The sequence below is a fragment of the Pristiophorus japonicus genome, chromosome 8, assembly GCF_044704955.1.
Source record: "Pristiophorus japonicus isolate sPriJap1 chromosome 8, sPriJap1.hap1, whole genome shotgun sequence".
Lineage (NCBI taxonomy): Eukaryota > Metazoa > Chordata > Chondrichthyes > Pristiophoridae > Pristiophorus > Pristiophorus japonicus.
The window spans coordinates 170827126-170847695 of NC_091984.1; the positions used below are offsets into that span (position 1 = coordinate 170827126).

Below are 20570 nucleotides of genomic sequence, written 5' to 3' on the forward strand. Positions count from 1 at the left end.
TTCTCATCCTTGTTTACAAATCCCTCCATGGCCTCACCCCTCCCTATCTCTGTCATCTGTTTCTGCATCACAACCTCACGAGATGTCTGCGCTCCTCCAATTCTGCCCTCTTGAGCATCCCTGATTACAATCGCTCAACCATCGGTGGCCGTGCCTTCTGTTGCCTAGGCCCCAAGCTCCGGAACTCCCTGTCTAAACCTCTCTGCCCCTCAACCTCTCTTTCCTCCTTTAAGACGCTCCTTAAAACCTACCTCTTTGACCAAGTTTTTGGTCACCTGCCCTCATTTCTTCTTATGTGGCTTGGTGTCAAATTTATCTGTTTTGTTTTGTAATACTGCTGTGAAACGCCTTGGGTTTTACTACATTAAAGGTGCTATATAAATATAAGTTGTTGTTGTTGTTGAAGGAACAGTCTCCGGCAATCGGGTAATTCGGGGGAGGGGGTTTTGGTAGGGCTTTGCGATCGGGAAGAGAGGGGAGCCCAGGGCAGGGGAAGCCTAAACTTTCCTTCTGGGTCCCAGAGGGGCACTCCTGCTTCTCCTGGCTGCACAAGGAAACTAAATATAGTTTTTAAAAAAAACGTACCTCTTCTGGCTCCAGTTTTAGCTGGCGGGAAAGGCACACCAGCATCCCTGTTCAAACTGCCCGTTAAAATAGTCGTCAGGTCCCGATGATGTCATAGGAGCCTAATCTGCATATTTAAAGAGGACCCCACTGGTGTCCTTGCTGCCTGCTCAGAAAAAAAAAGACTTACATTTGTATAGCTCCTTTCATGACCAGCGGACGTCTCAAAGCGCTTTACAGCCAATGAAATACTTGTTGTAATGTGGGAAACAGGTTAGAAGAGCAGATTAAAATTGAAGACTACAGGAAGGGAGCAGGATTCTGGCAGGTAATTCTCCCAGGCGATTCTAACTGCCGCTTGCCTGGTTTCCACTGGGTGTACAGGGTTATAATCCCCCTTGTAGTGCGTATGGATTTTAATTCTGGCAGGCAGAATTTAATGTGGATGTGTGTGAGGTGTAATACATTCTAGGAGGCTAAACAAGAAATGGGAATATGCATGCAATGGAAAAGCACTGAAGGTGTGGATGAACAGAGAGACCGAGGGCTATAAATATATCGTTCAAAAATCTAGGTAAATAAATATGCAGGTAGTTAAAGCTCAGCTCCGGTGGGCAGGCCACATTGTTCACAGGCCACATTGTTCACATGCCAGAAACGACACTCCCAAAGCAAGCGCTCTACTCCGAACTCCTTCATGGCAAACGAGCCAAAGGTGGACAGAGGAAACGTTACAAGGACACCCTCAAAGCCTCCCTGATAAAGTGCAAATCCCCACTGACACCTGGGAGTCCCTGGCCAAAGAACGCCCTAAGTGGAGGAAGTGCATCCGGGAGGGCGCTGAGCACCTCGGGTCTCGTCGCCGAGAGCATGCAGAAATCAAGCACGGACAGCGGAAAGAGCATGCGGCAAACCTGTCCCACCCACCCTTTCCCTCAACCACTGTCAGTCCCACCTGTGACAGGGACTGTGGCTCTCGTATTGGATTGTTCAGCCACCTAAGAACATATTAAGAGTGGAAGCAAGTCTTCCTCGATTCCGAGGGACTGCCTATGATGATGAGGTAAAGCTATAAAAAGACCAATAGAATTTTAGGTTGATAAATATGGGCATAGAGTACAACAGTAATGATTAATGTGTAGCAAACATTGGTTTGAGCACGGTCTGAGTACTGTTACACCGAGGGTTTGTGGAGTATGGAATGTTTTGGCACAGGGAGTGGTGGAGACAGAACATTTCATCTTTTACAAAATACTGTTTAATTATTTGAAGCCGAAGAAGCTACGGGGAGAGAGCGGTGAAGGGGAGATGGCTTTCGATTCATGTAGCAAAGAGCTGACCTGAGACGCGACGGGCTGAATGACCTTCTCTTGTATTGTAAACTTCTCCGTGCAAGAACGTGCCATAACATCAGAGAAAGAGTTTTTATTTCAAATGCTCTGATACTCAAGTGAACTTTGAAAACATACCATTTCAAACTAGCATATCAAATTACTAAATTAAAGTATACTAAATTATCTTGCCAACCTACTACACTAAATGATTATACCAAATTGCCATAACGCAGAACCACACCAAACTACTATCCTAATCTACTATACTAAACTACCGCACTCAACTATTATATTAAACTACTATAATAACTTGTACTAAACTATAAAACAAAACTATAAGACTGAACTGCTTTACAAAACTAAACTACTACGTTAAGGTATTAGATTAAACCACTAATTGCTGTACTATATTACCATACTGAAGAGCAGTAAACACCCACACTCAAGTATCAAAATAATCGTCTGGACTAAAGTATGATAGTAAACTACTGAACTAAATGACCGTACTGTACAACAGTGCTATACCAATCTACTAACCTACCATTCAATATCTACTGCTAAATTATCATTCTAACCTATTATACTGAATTACAATTCTAAACTACCGTGCTAAATTACCATAATAAATATAATATACTACCATACTCCACTACTGTACTAGACTGCCAAATGAAACAATAATAATTAAAAAAAAACTGACTGCAAAAGCTTCTATAAATATGTGAAGAGAAAAAGATTAGTGAAGACAAACATAGGTCCCTTGCAGTCGGATTCAGGTGAATTTATAATGGGGAATAAAGAAATGGCAGACCAATTGAACCAATACTTCAGTTCTGTCTTCACAAAGGAAGACACAAATAACCTTCCAATTGTATGAGGGGACAGTAGGTATAGTAAGAAGGAGGGACTGAAGGATATCCTTATTAGGCAGGAAATTGTGTTCGGGAAATTGATGGGATTGAAGGCTGATAAATCCCCGGGGACTGATAGTTTGCATCCCAGAGTACTTAAGGAAGAGGCCCTAGAAATAGTGGATGCATTGGCTATCATTTTCCAACAGTCTATCAACTCTGGATCAGTTCCTATGGACTGAAGGGTAGCTAATGTAACACCACTTTTTAAAAAAGGAGGGAGAGAGAAAACGGGTAATTATAGACCGGTTAGCCTGACATTAGTAGTGGGGAAAATGTTGGAATCAATCATTAAGGATGAAATAGCAGCGCATTTGGAAAGCAGTGACAGGATCAGACCAAATCAGCATTGATTTATGAAAGGGAAATCATGCTTGACGAATCTTCTGGAATTTTTTGAGGATGTAACTAGCAGAGTGGACAAGGGAAAACCAGTGGATGTGGTGTATTTGGACTTTCAAAAGGCTTTTGACAAGGTCCCGCACAAGAGATTGGTGTGCAAAATCAAAGCGTATGGTATTGGGGGTAATGTACTGACGTGGCTAGAGAACTGGTTGGCAGACAGGAAGCAGAGAGTCGGGATGAATGGGTACTTTTCAGAATGGCAGGCAGCGACTAATGGAGTGCCGTAGGGCTCAGTGCTGGGACCCCAGCTCTTTACAATATACATTAACGATTTAGATGAAGGAATTGAGTGTAATATCTCCAAGTTTGCGGATGAAACTAAACTGGGTGGCGGTGTGAGCTGTGAGGAGGATGCTAAGAGGCTGCAGGGTGACTTGGACAGGTTCGGTGAGTGGGCAAATGCATGGCAGATGCAGTATAATGTGGATAAATGTGAGGTTATCCATTTTGGGTGCAAAAACACTAAGGCAGAATATTATCTGGATGGCGGCAGATTAGGAAAAGGGGAGGTACAACGAGACCTGGGTGTCATGGTTCATCAGTCACTGAAAGTGGGCATGCAGGTACAGTCGGCGGTGAAGAAGGCAAATGGTATGTTGGCCTTCATAGCTAGGTGGTTCGAGTATAGGAGCAGGGAGTTCTTACTGCAGTTGTACAGGGCCTTAGTGAGGCCTCACCTGGAATATTGTGTACAGTTTTGGTCTCCTAATCGGAGGAAGGACATTCTTGCTATTGAGGAAGTGCAGCGAAGATTCACCAGACTGATTCCAGGGATGGCTGGGCTGTCTTTTGAGGAGAGACTGGATCAACTGGGCCTTTATTCACTGGAGTTTAGAAGGATGAGAGGGGATCTCATAGAAAATTATAAGATTCTGACAGGACTGGACAGGTTAGATGCGGGAAGAATGTTCCCGATGTTGGGGAAGTCCAGAACCAGGGAACATAGTTTTAGGATAAGGGGCAGGCCATTTAGGACTGAGATGAGGAGAAACTTCTTCACTCAGAGAGTTGTTAACCTATGGAATTCCCTGCCACAGAGAGTTGTTGATGCCAGTTCATTGGATATATTCAAGAGGGAGTTAGATATGGCCCTTACGGCTAAGGGGATCAAGGGGTATGGAGAGAAAGCAGGAAATGGGTACTGAGGGAATGATCAGCCATGAACTTATTGAATGGCGGTGCAGGCTCGAAGAGCTGAATGGGCTACTCCTGCACCGACTTTCTATGTTTCTATGGGCCCAAGTTTCGGGCCACGCCTAGAACGGCGCAGCCCCGACCTGGACACCCGTTTTTCGCGCCACAAAGTGCGCCTAAAAAAAACTTCCAGATTCTCCGGCTCCCTGTTGGTCCTCTGGCCCTCGGCGCGGCGCAGCACGAGCTGCAGGGAGCGGAGCCAGGTCCCTGCGCTGAAAACAGTGCCGGGACCTCTGCACATGTGCGGTACAGTGGGCGCGCATGTGCAGTAGCTCCAGGCGCCCAAAGCTGTGTGGGAGGGGCCCGAAGCACGCAGCCCCTAACCCTGGCCCAATGGCCTCACTAGGGCTGCGTGAATAAGGCTCCTCCCACGCCCAGATCCTGCTTCCTCCCGACCCGACTTGACTCCCGCTCCCCGCCCCCGGACCCGACCCAACCCGACCCGACTTGACTCCCGCTCCCACCCCCCCACCGGACTGCCCCCCCCGACCCGACCTCCGCTTCCCCCGCTCCCGACCTTCCCCCCCCCCCTCCCTGACCGACCTCCGCTCCCGAGCGATCTCCTGCCCCCCCCCTGACCAATCTCCGCCCCCAATCCGCGCTCCCGACCCCCCCGGACCCGACGCCACCTACCTGTCAATCCGGTAAGTCTAAGCTCGAAGTCTTGGGCCTGGCCGGGCCCGGCCCGTTCAGCCTCCCTCTCCTTTCTTTCTTTCTTTCTCTCTCTCTCTCTCTCTCCCTCTCTCTCTCCCCCTTCTCTCTCTCTTCCCCCCTTCTCTCCCCCCTTCCCCTCCCTCCCTTCTCTTCCCCCCTCCCTTCCCCTCCCTCCCTTCTCTCCCCCCTCCCCTCCCTCCTCCTACCTCTTCTCCCCCCTCCCCTCTCTCCTTTCTCACCCCCCATCCCCTCCCTCCCTTCTCATGCCCCCTCCCTACTCACCCCTCTCCCCGACTACACCCCCTCTCCCCCACTACACCCCCTCTCCCCCACTACACCCCCTCTCCCCGACTACACCCCCTCTCCCCGACTACACCCCCTCTCCCCGACTACACCCCCTCTCCCCGACTACACCCCCTCTCCCCGACTACACCCCCTCTCCCCGACTACACCCCCTCTCCCCGACTACACCCCCTCTCCCCCACTACACCCCCTCTCCCCCACTACACCCCCTCTCCCCCACTACACCCCCTCTCCCCCACTACACCCCCTCTCCCCCACTACACCCCCTCTCCCCCACTACACCCCCTCTCCCCCACTACACCCCCTCTCCCCCACTACACCCCCTCTCCCCCACTACACCCCCTCTCCCCCACTACACCCCCTCTCCCCCACTACACCCCCTCTCCCCCACTACACCCCCTCTCCCCCACTACACCCCCTCTCCCCCACTACACCCCCTCTCCCCCACTACACCCCCTCTCCCCCACTACACCCCCTCTCCCCCACTACACCCCCTCTCCCCCACTACACCCCCTCTCCCCCACTACACCCCCTCTCCCCCACTACACCCCCTCTCCCCCACTACACCCCCTCTCCCCCACTACACCCCCTCTCCCCCACTACACCCCCTCTCCCCCACTACACCCCCTCTCCCCCACTACACCCCCTCTCCCCCACTACACCCCCTCTCCCCCACTACACCCCCTCTCCCCCACTACACCCCCTCTCCCCCACTACACCCCCTCCCCCCCTCCCCATCCTCCCCCTCCCCTCCACCCCTCGCTGTCAGAAACACGGACACTAACAGACAGAGAGTGAGAGACACACAGACAGACAGACAGAGAGATAGAGACACTGACAGAGACACACTGGGGGGCAGGGGGCATCCCAGCACACTGTTGGAGGGCTCCCGTTGCTGCAGTCGGTAAGTAGAAAATGTTTTATTTATTGATTTAAAAAAAAATTATTTCTTATTAATTTTTTTTGATTTTATTGGTTGATTTATTGATGTTTTTATCATTTATTATTGATGATGGCTCTTTATTTGTAAAACTGAAGTGTTTAATGTTTGTAAACTTCCCTTTAAACCCCCCCCCCCCATTCCCTACGCCTGATTTGTAACCTACGCCTGATTTTCTAAAGTGTAGACAAGGTTTTTTCGAGCGTACAAACATCTTCACTTACTCCATTCTAAGTTAGTTTGGAGTAAGTTTTCACTGCCGAAACTTTGAAAACAGGTGTAAGTGGCCGGACACGCCCCCTTTTGAAAAAAAATCTGTTTCAAAGTGAAACTGTTCGAACTGACTAGAACTGGAGCAAACTAAATGCCGAGAATTTGAATTTCTAAGATACTCCGTTCTACACCAGTTGCTCCAAAAAATCAGGAGCAAATGAGGCCGAAACTTGGGCCCAATATTTCTATCCTATTATAATAAACTGCTAAACTAACCTACTATATTCAATTACCAAACTAAAACAAACTGAAATATTACAACAAAGTACTGTAGTGAATTACTGTACTGAGCTACCATACTAATCTACTGAACTAAACGCTTCATTAAATTATCAAATTAAACTATAGTGTGATACTGTATTGAACTAAAATACTAAACTATTATATGATACTACTAAACTATACAACTTTATTGAATTGTTCTAAACTATTATACTAAACAAAATGAATATACTAAATGACTTTTTTTCAATTATAAGGATGTTCCTATTTTCTGCCATTTCCCTGTTCTTGATCATCCAGTGTCAGATTAAAGATGAAACAGAAAATGCTGTAAATACAGAGCAGGCCCATCAGTATCTGAAAAGACGGGTTAGCGTTCGAGATGAAGACCCTTCATCTGAACTTGGAACTACAAGATTAAGCAAGCCTCAGCAAAGCAGGTAAAGCTCAAGTTACAACCGCTGACTCCTTTGGCAGAGAGAGAGATGGTCGATTTGTTTAGCAGCCGATAAGCAGGTGTTTAGAAATAGGTGATAAATTGCCGATGGTGAGATTATTCAATGAGGGACCAGTATGTAGGGTCGAACAGCCTTTTCTCATTCCAAAAAAAACCTTAACAGACTATACGTCATGGAAACAAATTTATCAGCAACTTATTGGGACAGATAAATCCGGAAACTCTGCGCCAAATGAAGCTGGCCTTTGTACAAGATCTAGTTCTAAAGTGGTTTAGAAATTGTTACTTTCTTCTCTCTGCAGCAGATAACAGTCCCTGTGAAGCCGATATCTGTGAATGTGACCGGCAGGCAGCCATGCGCTTTGCAGAAACTCCATACAATGAAAAATATAAACAGCTGGACACAGAAGCACTGCGTTTAAAAACACTGCACAATCACATGGGGAACAAATTCAAGCTCGATTATATTTTGACTTTCTATTCCACTTGTTTTAATCCAGTAAACCCATTCTCACATATGCCAACCTACAACATTCAGAAAAGTTCATTAAACAGTTTCACAAGAACACAAGAAATAGGAGCAGGAGTAGGCTATTTGACCATTCGAGCCTGCTCCGCCATTTAATAAGATCATGGCTGATCTGATCACCGACTCAGTTCCACTTCCCTGCCCGCTCCCCATAACTCTTTACTTCCTTATCGCTCAAAAATCTGTCTATCTCCGCCTTAAATATATTCAATGACCCAGCCTCCATAGCTCTCTGGGGCAGAGAATTCCACAGAAGAAATTCCTCCTCATCTCAGTTTTAAATGGGCGGCCCCTTATTTGAGATTATGCCCCCTAGTTTTAGTTTCCCCTATGAGTGGAAATATCCTCTCTGCATCCAACTTGTCGCGCCCTCTCATTATCTTGTATATTTCGATGAGATCACCTCTCATTCTTCTGAACTCCAATGTGTATCGGCCCAAACTGCTCAACCTATCTTTCAAACAAGCCAAAAACTCGAAACAACTGAGAAGCAACCCTGAATAAACCTAAGGCTACTGCTTCAAGGTGAATTACTACGTTAAATTTCTTTATATTACATTGAATTTCAGGAACTTCATTATTGCTTTGACATTACATTCCACAATTCAGTTTGATTTTATGCGAAAACTGAAATCCATTAGACACTCAGATAATATGTGAAAGGAAATACAGGTATTTCCAACGGGAGTGCAGTAGGATATGAATTGGGACTTAAGCTACAGCAATACTCAATATTCCATCGTACTGGGGCAATAAACTGAAGAACACAAAATGGCAATTTTTTCAGTGCTGGATATAAAAGGGCTGAAATTGCCGGAAAGTCGCACCCAGGGCTCGTTGCGGAATGGCCGCCGATTTTTCGTGGAATGGTCATCGTTCACGCAATTGCTTTCAAGCATTTTTACGGCGGTAACCATATCCGCCCCATTCCCCCCACTTCCGCCCCGCTGCTGCCGAAGCCTCCTAAGTGCGTCATCAGAGCACACACCGCCCATGTCCCGCCCCACAAGCGAAATTCAACTGAGAAAGTCTTCCAGCCGCCGGCCAGTGCCCCCGACAACATTTTCTGTTGGCGCACGGTGTTTGAAATAGCAGTGCGGCTGCCATTAAAGGGGAGGGTGCACTATCGCGGTCGCCATCTTATTTTGTTGTGTCGGCGCACTGCCAGGTTGGGCCGACAATAATGCCCCCAGGTTCGGCCAGGCCACCAACAGGCAGTCTGGCACCCCCTCCTGGGTGCCAGGCCACTGGCCTGGTCAAAACCCTCCCTGGTGGCCCAGTGGATGTAACTAAAATAAAGGCAGAGCTTGCAGCGTCCCTCTCCTTTAACTGAAGGGGAGAAACGTGTTGACGCACCAGCACGAGAACATCACCAGCCCATGCTGATGACTGATAGCGGCGGAGAGTCTGTCCCGCCCCCATTATGACCAACTTCGTTTATAATCTCGTTTACAATGTTAACTCCCTGGTCCATCACCATGATGGAACCAGGGGCTGCGCGCATAAATTATCTTGGTCTCCTCTTCCCCTGCCATGAAAGTCTGAGCTATCAACGTTGCCCTTTCCAAAGTCAAGACCTTGGTCTCAATAAGCTTCCTGAAAATCCTGGCATGACCAATGCCCTCAATGAAGAAACCCCTTAACATCTCCCCCCTGCAGGCGTCTGTGAACTTAGAGACTGGCCAAACGCCGAAGGTCCGCAACGAAGTCCGATATACTTTGTCCTTCCCGACGTCGGTGTGTGTAGAACCGGTGCCGGGCCATGTGTATACTGTTCGCCGGTTTGAGGTGCTCACCTATCAGAGTGTTGAGTTCTTCAAAAGACTTGTCTGCCGGCTTCTCGGGTGCAAGCAGCTCTTTCATCAGCGCATACGTCTTGAATTCACAACTGGTCAGTAGATGCGCCCTCCGCTTGCCAGCCATTTGCTCTCCCAGCCAGTCCTTCGTGACAAAGCTCTGCTGGAGCCTCTCAATGAAATCGTCCCAGTCCTCATCAACACAGTACCGTTCCTCTGTGCTACCGGTGGCCATCCTTGTGGGTCGTTGATTCCCGTTTCTCGTTGCCAAATGTGGTGTCCTTACACCTTACTATAGAATCTCACGAGGCATGTACCGCAGACAAAGTCACTACGTGACCTGAACCTTTATTCCCAGGACCAAGAAGTGCTGACCCTGCGTGGGACCTCCCTTTATATACCTGGATGACCAGGTGAGGAGTGTCTCCCACAAGTTCACCCCCTGTGGTCAAGGTTTGCATTACTCAGGTGTATACAGTGTACAGTGTTGTTACATAAGGGTTACAGTTATGTGAAGATTACAAACATGACAGCTTCTAATCAGCACTTGAGTGCTAAACCTGCAGGTGCCTGTTATAGCGCCTCCAGACAAGTTCAAATTATAGTGATCAGCAATTAGGACCGAAATTGTGTGCTAAAACTAGACTTTCAAACAGGCGTGTCTTATCAGCGTGGCACCCATTTAGTATCTGCTTTCATCAAAACAACCCCAATTGTTGATTAAATGATAAATATTGGCCAGGACACTGGGAGAACACCCCGACTGTTCTTTGAATATTGCCATGGGACCTTTTACATCCATCCAAGAGGGAAGACTGGGCCTTGATGTAACATTGCACCCGAAAGATAGCACCTCTGACAGTGAAGCACCCCCTCAGTACTGCACTAGATTTTGTGTTCATGTTTCATGGAGTGGGGTTGGAAGCTTTGCTCTTCTAACTCACAGGCAAGAGTACGGGCACGAAACCACAGCTAACACAAGAGACTTGGAGACAATAGCAATATATGTTTATGAAATCAGTTCTCCTAAAGTATATGCTGTGGAAGTCTGTGCATCAACTGAGCATAAAAGGTTGAACATAAAATAAGATTGCTTTTAGGTGCGATTTTGAAAATAAAAATAAAAATGCCTAAAGTCAACCTGTTGGGACTTAACATTTTTCCCATTTCAATTCCCACATACACAGCATATTTGTAAAAAACTAGAAATGAAACTTTCTGTTTAGCACACAGCATTCATATCTATATCCTGCAGTTATCATTTCTAATGATTTCAGAAACATTGCTCGAAGCAAATCAAATATCTTAAGCCAGGTTTGCAAATCGGTACAGCAACGAGTATCAGGAAAAGTCATTTGACTGCATTAACTTTGGAAGTATTTATTATTTAAATTGCATGTCAGAAACCAAAGGAACGCTGCAGGCCATGCTGTTCCAAGCCACTACCCACCATCGTTCCCTTACCCTGTTGCTGCTCAGGGCATTCTCGGTCTTGGATTTCCAGGCAGAAGCGACACTCTGCACATGCTCAGAATACACGTCCAGGGAATACTTGGGCAAATTAGCCTCGAGTGCTGCTGCAGGCATCTCAGAAACCCTGACCATCTGCGGTTTGTACAGCTGGTTTGCATCTGCGCCTGTTATGAGGCCAGTCAGTTTTTCCCTGAAGGAATTGGCAGCTCCTCGCCCAAGTGAGCACAAAGCTGGATGTTAGTGGGAAATTCCTATCAGGAAAGATAGAACAGGTTGGGGCTGTTTTTTCTGGAAAGGAGAAGGCTGAAGGGGTGATGAAATAGAGGTCTTTAACATAACAACACAAGAAATAGAAGCAGGAGTAGGCCATATGGCCCCTTGAGCCTGCTCCGCCATTCAATAAGACCATGGCTGATGTGATCTTGGCCTCAACTTCACTCCCCCGCCCACTCCCCATAACTCTTCACTCCCTTATTGTTCAAATATCTGTCTATCTCCACCTTAAATATATTTAATGACCCAGCTTCCACAACTCTCTGGGGTCGAGAATTCCAAAGATTCACGATCCTCTGCGAAGAAATTCTTCCTTATTTCTGTTTTAAATGGGCAACCCCTTATTCTGAAACTATGTCCCCTAGTTCTAGATTCCTCCTCGAGGGAAATTTAAGATTATGAAAGAATTTGATTAGGTAAACGTAAAGAATATAGTTCCACTTGTGGGGGACTCTAAAAATGTGGGCCATAAATATAAGATCATCACCAAGTATCTGAAGGAAAAAGCTGTGCAGGGCTACTGGAAAAGGGCAGGGGAGTGGGACTAGCTGAGAGTCGGCACGGGCTCAATGGGCCGAAAGGCCTTCCGTGCTGTAACCATTCCATGATTCTATGAAATCCAATATGGAATTCAGGAGAAACTTCTTCACCCAGAGAGTGGTTAGAATGTGCAACTTGCTACCACATTTAAGGGAAAGCTGGATAAGTACATGAGGGAGAAACGAATAGAAGGATATGCCGATAGAGTTAGCTGAAGAAGGATGGGAGGATGCTCATGTGGAGCATATACATCAGCATAGACCAGTTAGGCTGAATGGTCTGTTTCTGTGCTGTAAATTTGATGTAAATCTTTTTCATTTCCAGCAGGATGGAGGGACCGAAATTTTACTCCCGCCCTCCCTCCTCTCCCATCGCCAGTGAAAACAGACACGAATCACTAAAACAACCAGAAAAGGTCATAGGAACATAGCAATTGCTAGACAAAAAAAGGTCCACCTTGTTCACCATCATTCCTCATTGATCAATCACCAACCACCTTCATATCCCTTAATTCCTTTTTCTAGAAATGCATCTGATTGTCCCCTGAACCTGTTTATACCATGTCCTTCTCACTGGTAACTTATTCCACAACTCTATTACCCTTTGGATGAAAGATAAACACAACCACGGAGCAAATACAGTTTAGTTTCTCCCCACTTTTCACTGTCACTTCAAGCGAGTAAAAGGCATGTTGTCTTTTTATAAAGGAACATGCCTTACAAATTAAAATCAAAACTGTTTTAAATTGAACTAAATTGGAATCCTCAAATCTACTCGGACCACTTTCAAGCTGGTTCCTCCCTGAAAAACAACTGGTGTTTCAGCTTTTGCTCTCTCTCTCGATTAATGGTGGAAAATCAATGGAAATCCCTGAATGTTAGCAGATGTTAATCTCTATGTGTAAACATTTTTAAGCCTTTAAACTTTGATAAGATTCATACTCACTCCCACAGCTGATTCAGTTCCCAGAAGAAAACGTATTAATAAAATTCAGCAAAGAGCTTTCCTTGCTACCCAGATTAGTTGGTTTGGGCATGGGGGAGCTGACCTATACAGATCAGCAAGGTCCCAGGTTTCACCCATAGCTAATACTGTGTTATCTAATCACTGCTGGGACAGTGCTTGGGTCATAAGAACATAAGAACATAAGAATTAGGAGCAGGAGTAGGCCATGCGGCCCCTCGAGTCTGCTCTGTCATTCAATAAGATCACGGTTGAACTTCGACCTTAACTCCACTTACCTGTCCAATCCCCATATCCCTTAATTCCCCTACAGTCCAAAAATCTACCGATCTCAGCCTTGAATATTCTCAACGACTCAGCATCCACAGGCCTTTGGGGTCGAGAATTCCAAAGATTCACAACCCCTGTGTGAAGAAATTCTTCCTTATCTCAGTCTTAAATGGCTGACCCCTTGCCCGAGACTATGCCTCCTAGTTCTAGACTCTCCAGCATCTACCCTGTCAATCCTCCTTAGAATCTTATATGTTTCAATTAGATAACCTCTCATTCTTCTACTGTCCAGTGAGTATAGACCCATTCTACACAATCTCTCCTCATAGGACAACCTTCTGATCCCAGGAGTCAACCTAGTGAATCTTCATGGCACTGGCTCTAAGGCATGCATGTCCTTTCTCAGATATAGAGACCAAAACTGTGCACAATACTCCAGGTGTGATCTCACCAAAACCCCTGTACAAGTGTACTAAGACTTCCTTACTCTTGTACTCCAACCCCCTTGCAATAAAAGTCAACATGCCATTTACTTTCCTAAGTGCTTGCTGTGCTGAATGCTAACCTTCTCTGTTTCTTGTACGAAGACATCTAAATCTCTTGAACACTGACATTTATTGGTTCCTCATCATTTACAAAATATTCTGTTTTCTCTGCTCCCTACTGAAGTGAATAACGTCACATTTCCCCACATTATACTCCATCTGCCACCTTATTGCCCACTCACTTAACCTGTCTATATCCCTTTGCAGGCTCTTTGTATCCTCCTCACATCATTACTTTTCCACCTAGCTTTGTATCATCAGCAAACTTGGATACATTGCACTCAGTCCCTTCATCTAAGTCATTAATATAAATTGTAAATAGCTGAGGCCCCAACATTGATCCCTATGACACCCGACTCATCACAGCCTGCCAATTGGATAATGACCCATTTATCCCTACTCTCTGTTTTCTATCTGTTAACCAATCCTCTATCCATGCTAATATATTACCCCAACCCCAGGAGCTCTTATTTTGTGTAGCAACCTTTTATATGACACCTTATCAAATGCTTTTGGAAATCAAAATATACTTCATCCACTGGTTCCCCTTTATCTACTCTGATAGTTACATCTTCAAAAAGTTCAATAAATTTGTTAAACATGATTTCCCTTTCATAAAACCATGTTGACACTGTCTAATCATAGTATGATTTTCCAAGTGCCCCATTACCACTTCCTTAGTAATGGATTCGAGCATTTTCCCGCTGACTGATGCCAGGTTAATTGTCCTCTCGTTCCCTGTTTTCTCTCTGCCTCCTTTCTTGAATAGCGGGGTTACATTTGTTACCTTCCAATCCACTGGGACATTCTAGAATCTCAGGAATTTTGGAAGATCACAGGCAATGCATCCACAGTCTCTGCAGCCACCTCTTTTAGAACCCTAGATTGTAGGCCATCAGGTCCAGAGGATTTGTCGGCTTTTAGTACCATTAGTTTCTCAAATACATTTTCTCTAATATTAATTACTTTACGTTCCTCGCTCTTATTAGCCCTTTGGTTCCCCACTATTTTTGATATGCGTTTTATGTCTTCTACTGTGAAGGCAGATACAAAATATTTGTTTAAAGTCATTGCCATTTCCTTATTCCTCATTATAATTTCACCTGTCCCTTGTAGAAGGTTTTACAATCTGATTTTATATATTTTGCTAGTTTACTCACTTATTCTATTTTCTCCCTTTTTATCAATTTTTTGGTCCTCCTTTGCTGGTTTCGAAAGCTCTCCCCATCCTCAGGCTTACTACAATTAAGAACATAAGAAATAGGAGCAGGAGTAGGCCACCTGGCCCCTCGAATCTGCTCTGCCATTTAATAAGATCATGGCTGATCTGATCATGGACTCAGGTCCACTTCCCTGCCCGCTCCCATAACCCTTTTTTCCTTTATCGTTCAAAAATCTGTTTATCCCCGCATTAAATATATTCAATGACCCAGTCTCCACAGCTCACTAGTGTCGAGAATTCCACAGATTTATGACCCTCAGGGAGAAGAAATTCCTCCTCATTTCTGTTTTAAATGGGCAGCCACTTATTCTGAGACTATATCCCTTAGTTTTAGTTTCCCCTATGTGGAAATATCCATTCTGCATCCACCTTGTCGAGCCCCCTCATTTTCTTATACGTTTCGATAAGATCACCTCTCATTCTTCTGAACTCCAATGAGTATAGGCCCAACCTACTCAACCTAGCTTCATAAGTCAACTCCGTCATCTCCAGAATCAACCTAGTGAACCTTCTCTGAACAGCCTCCAATGCAAGTATATTGTTCCTTAAATACGGAGACCAAAACTGTACACAGTACTCCAGGTGTGGTCTCACCAATACCCTGTACAGTTGCAGCAGGACTTCTCTGCTTTTATACTGTATCCCCCTTGCAATAAAGGCCAACATTCCATTTGCCTTTTTGATTACTTGCTGTACCCGCATACACACTTTTTGTATTTCATGCACAAGGACCCCCAGGTCTCTCTCTACTGCAGCACTTTGCAATTTTTCTCCATTTAAATTATAATTTGCTTTACTATTTTTTCTGCCAAAGTGGATAACCTCACATTTTCCCACATCATACTCCACCTGCCAAATGTTTGCCCACTCACTAAGCCTGTCTATATCCATTTGCAGATTTTTTGTGTCCTCCTCACAATTTGCTTTCCTACCCATCTTTGTATCATCAGCAAACTTGGCTACATTACACTCATCCAAGTCATTAACATAGATTGTAAATAGTTGAGACCCCAGCACCGACCCCTGCGGCACCCCACTAGTCACTGTATGTCAACCGGAAAATGACCTATTTATCCCGTCTCTCTGTTTTCTGTTAGTTAGCCAATCCTCTATCCATGCTAATATATTACCCCCAACCCCGTGAACTTTTATCTTGTGCACCTTATCGAATGCCTTCTGGAAATCCAAATACACCACATCCACTGGTTCTCCCTTATCCACCCTGCTCGTTACATCTTCAAAGAACTCCAGCAACTTTGTCGAACATGTGATCCCGGTCGGCTTCTTCTCACTGGCGATCGGCTAAAAAAGGGAAAAAAGATGCACACTTACCTATTCCTGCTGCGCATACGAAAGATCCCAGTCCTGAGGCCTCCACTGACTGCGTGTCGCAGCACGTGCACGTCAGGATGTCCACAGGGCTAGAGCTGTAGTCACATGGCTCTGGGCAGCCAATCCAAGTACAGTATTTTCTCATTCATAATAATGGGAACTCCCCCCCAAACACACAAAAAATAAAAATTTCTGGGACATGATTTCCCTTTCATAAAACCATGCTGACTGTGCTTGATTGAATTATGCTTTTCCAAATGTCCCCTATTGCTTCCTTAATAATGGACTCCAGCATTTTCCCAACAACAGATTTTAGGCTAACTGGTCTATAGTTTCCTGCGTTCTGTCTGCCTCCTTTTTTAAATAAGGACGTTAAATTTGCAGTTTTCCAATCCGCTGGGACCACCCCAGAATCCAGGGAATTTTGGTAGATTACAACCAATGCATCCACTATCTCTGCAGCTACATCTTTTAAGACCCTAGGATATAAGTCTTCAAGTCCAGGGGACTTGTCCCTCTTTAGTCCCATTATTTTGCCGAGTACTTCTTTACTTCTTTAGTGATAGTGATTGTATTAAGTTACTTCTTTAGTGATAGTGATTGTATTAAGTTTCTCTCTCCCTATAGCCCCTTGATTATCCACTATTGGGATGTTTTTAGTGTCTTCTACCGTGAAGACAGATACAAAATATTTGTTCAATGTCGCTGCCATTTCCCTGTTCTCCATTTTTAATTCCCCAATCTCATCCTCTAGGGGACCAACATTTACTTTAGCCACTCTTTTCCTTTTTATGTACCTGTAGAAACTCTTACTATCTGTTTTTATATTCCGTGCTAGTTTACTTTCATAATCTATCTTCCCTCTCTTTATAATTTTTTTTGTCATTCTTTGCTGGTTTTTAAAAGTTTCCCAATCCTCTGGCCTCCCACTAGTTTGTCCATTTTGTATGCCCTTGTTTTCACTTTGATACCATCCCTTATTTCCTTAGCTAGCCACGGATGGTTATCCCTTCTCTTTCAGTCTTTCCTTCTCATTGGGATATATTTTTGTTGTGAGTTATGAAATATCTCCTTAAATATCTGCCACTGCTCATCAACCGTCCCATTCTGCAATCTATTTTCCCAGTCCACTTTAGCCAACTCTGTCTTCATACCTTTGTAGTATCCTTTATTTAAGCTTAGGACACTGGTTTGAGATCCAACTTACTCATCCTTCAACTAAATTTGAAATTCAACCATATTATGGTCACTCATTCCTAACATTACAGGTCTCTTGCTTTAATCTAACACTATCCTTAACCTCTTTAGTTAGCCACAGTTGGATCACTTTTCCCGTGGAGTTTTCATTTCTCAATGGAATGTATATTCATTGAGAATTTTGGAATATTTCTTTAATTGTTTGCTACTGTTTATCTACTGTAATACCTTTTAATCTAATTTCCCAATCTACCTTAGCTAACTCACCACTCATTCCAATTATTTAAGACTCTTGTTTCCGACTGAAGTATTTCAAGGAATACGTCATTGAACCAGCCAGGGAAGATGTGATTTTAGATCTTGGCTTGTGTAAGATGCAGTATAACGTGGATAAATGTGAAGTTATCTACTTTGGTATGAAAAACATAAGGACAAAGGACAAATGGTGATGGCTTGGGAAGTGTCGATGTACAGAGGGACCTGGGTGTCCTTGTACACCAGTCATTGAAAGCAAACATGCAGGTGCAGCAAGCAATTAGGAAGGCAAATGGTATGTTGGCCTTCATTGCAAGAGGATTTGAGTACAGGAACAAGGATGTCTTACTACAGTTATACAGGGCCTTGGTGAGACCGCACCTGGAGTATTGTGTGCGGTTTTGGTCTCCTTACCTAAGAAAAGATATACTTGCCATAGAGGGAGTGCAGCGAAGGTTCACCAGGCTGATTCCTGGGAATGCAGGACTGTCATATCAGGAGAGATTGGGTCGACTAGGCCTATATTTACTAGAGTTTAGAAGAATGAGAGTGAATCTCATTGAAACGTATAAAATTCTGACTGGGTTGGATGGAGAGGATGTTTCCCCTGGTTGGGAAGTCTAGAACAAGGGGTCACAGTCTCAGGATACGGGGTAGGAAATTTAGGACCGAGATGAGGAGAAATGTTTTCACTCAGAGGGTGGTGAACCTGTGGAATTCTCTACCACAGAAGGCTGTGGAGGCCAAGTCACTGAATATATTTAAGAGGGAGATAGATAGATTTCTAGAAACAAAAGGCATCAAGGAGTATGGGGAAAAAGCGGGAATATGGTGTTGAGATAGAGGGTAAGCCATGATCATATTGAATGGCGGTGCAGACTCGAAAGGCCGAATGGCCTACTACTGCTCCTATTTTCTATATTTCTATGTTTCTATGAGGCAGTGTTAATTAGTAATCTCATAGTAATGGATTCTGTGGGGAAGAGTGATCATAATATAATAAAATGTTCATGTTGAGTTTGAGAGTGACCTACTTAAATATGAAACTAGAGTATCTAAAGTAAATAAAGCCAAGTATGAAGGGCAAGTTGGCTAAGGTAGATTGGAAATTATATTGAAAGATATGATGGTAGATAAGCAATGGCAAACATTTATAGAAATATTTCAAAATTCTCAACAAATATACATTCCATTGAGAAATAAAAATTCCACGGGAAAAGTAATCCACTCGTGGCTAACTAAGGAGGTTAAGTATAGTGTTAGATTAAAAGAAGTTGCCAAGAAGCATAGTAATCCTGAGGATTGAGAGTGTTTTGGAAACCAGGAAAGGATGACCAGAAAATTGATAGAGGGAGAAAATAGTATATGGGAATAAACTAGCAAGCCATATAATAAGAGCTTCTACATGTTTGTAAAAAGAAGAGATTAGCAAAAGTAAACATGGGTCCCTTTGAGGCTGAGACAGGAATAATTATAATGGGGAATAAGGAAATGGCAAAGATGTCAATCTGTTTTCACAGTGGAAAACGCAAAAAGCATACCAAAAATAGTGGGGAACCATGGGGCTAATGAGAGTAAAGAACTTAAAGTAATTAATACCAGTAAAGAAAAGGAACTTGTGAAATTAATGGAACTAAATTAATGGACTGTGCATGTGTGTGAATGCACAAAGCGTGGTAAGTAAGGTTGGTGAGCTACCAGCGCAATTAGCCACATGGGAATATGATGTTGTGGCGATAACGGAGACCTGGCTTAAAAAAGGGCAGGATTGGGTACTAAATATTTCTGGATATAAGGACACATAGGAAAGGAAAGAAAGGAGGTGGGATGGCAGTATTCATTAAGGAGAATATTAGAGTGCTGGAGGGGTCAAAGGCAGAATCTATATGCTTACAGTTAAGAAACAATAGAAGTGCCATTACACTACTAGGTGTATTCTATAGGCCACCAACTAGTGGGATGGATATAGAGGAGCAAATTTGCAAAGAAATTACAGAGAGGTGCAAGAACTATATCATAGTGATAATGGGGGGACTTCAGCTATCCTAATATAGACTGGGATAGGAATAGTGTAAAGGGCAGAGAGGGGGAAGAAGTTCAGGAGAACTTTCTTGATGAGTACATTTCCGGCCCAATGAGGAAGGAGGCATTGCTGGATCTGGTTATGGGAATGAGGTGGGTCAAGTAGAGAAAGTATCAGTAGAGGAATATTTAGGGAACAGTGATCACAGTATTGTAAGGCTTAGCCTAGCAATGGAAAAGGACAGGGAGCAATCTCGAGTAAAAATACTTAATTGGAGGAAGGCCAATTTCAGTGGGTTGAGAATGGATCTGGCCTGGGTAAATTGGATTCAAAGATTGTCACGCAAAACTGTAATTGAACAATGGGCTGCTTTTAAAGAGAAGATGGTTCAGGTACAGTTGAGGTACATTTCTACGAGGGGGAAAGAAAGGGCAACTAAAGCCAGAGCTCCCTGGATGATGAAAGAGACAGAGAATAAGATGAATCAGAAAAAGGGGGCGAATGACCAATGTCAGGTTGAGAATACAAGTGAGAACCAGGTTGAATATAGAAAGTTCAGAGGGGAAGTGAAAAAGGAAATAAGAGAGGCAAAGAGAGAGTTTGAGAATAGATTGCCAGCTAACATAGAAGGGAATTCAAAAGTCTTCTATAGACATATAAATAGTAAACGGGTGGTAAGAGATTGGATGGGGCTGATTAGGGACTAAAATGGAGACCTACGCTGAGGTACTAAATGAGTACTGTGCATCTGTCTTTACCAAAGTCATAGTGAAAGAGGAGGTAGTTGAGATACTGGATGGGATGAAGTTGATGGAGGAGGTACTAGAAAGGCTGACTGTACTTGAAGTAGATAAGTCACCAGGACCGGATGGGCTACATCCTAGGATGCTGAGGG

The 20570-nt window shown here is 44.4% G+C and overlaps 1 protein-coding gene across 1 annotated transcript in view; it reads left to right on the forward strand.

Moving 5' to 3' along the window:
* The first annotated feature begins 724 nt into the window (after window positions 1–724).
* LOC139268220 (phospholipase A2, minor isoenzyme-like) overlaps window positions 725–20570 on the forward strand; it is a 54947-nt gene continuing 35101 nt past the window's right edge. The window contains exons 1-2 of the mRNA XM_070886271.1: window positions 725–892; window positions 7101–7240. The gene's annotated coding sequence lies outside the window, so the exon portion shown is untranslated. The remainder of the gene's footprint in view (window positions 893–7100; window positions 7241–20570) is intronic.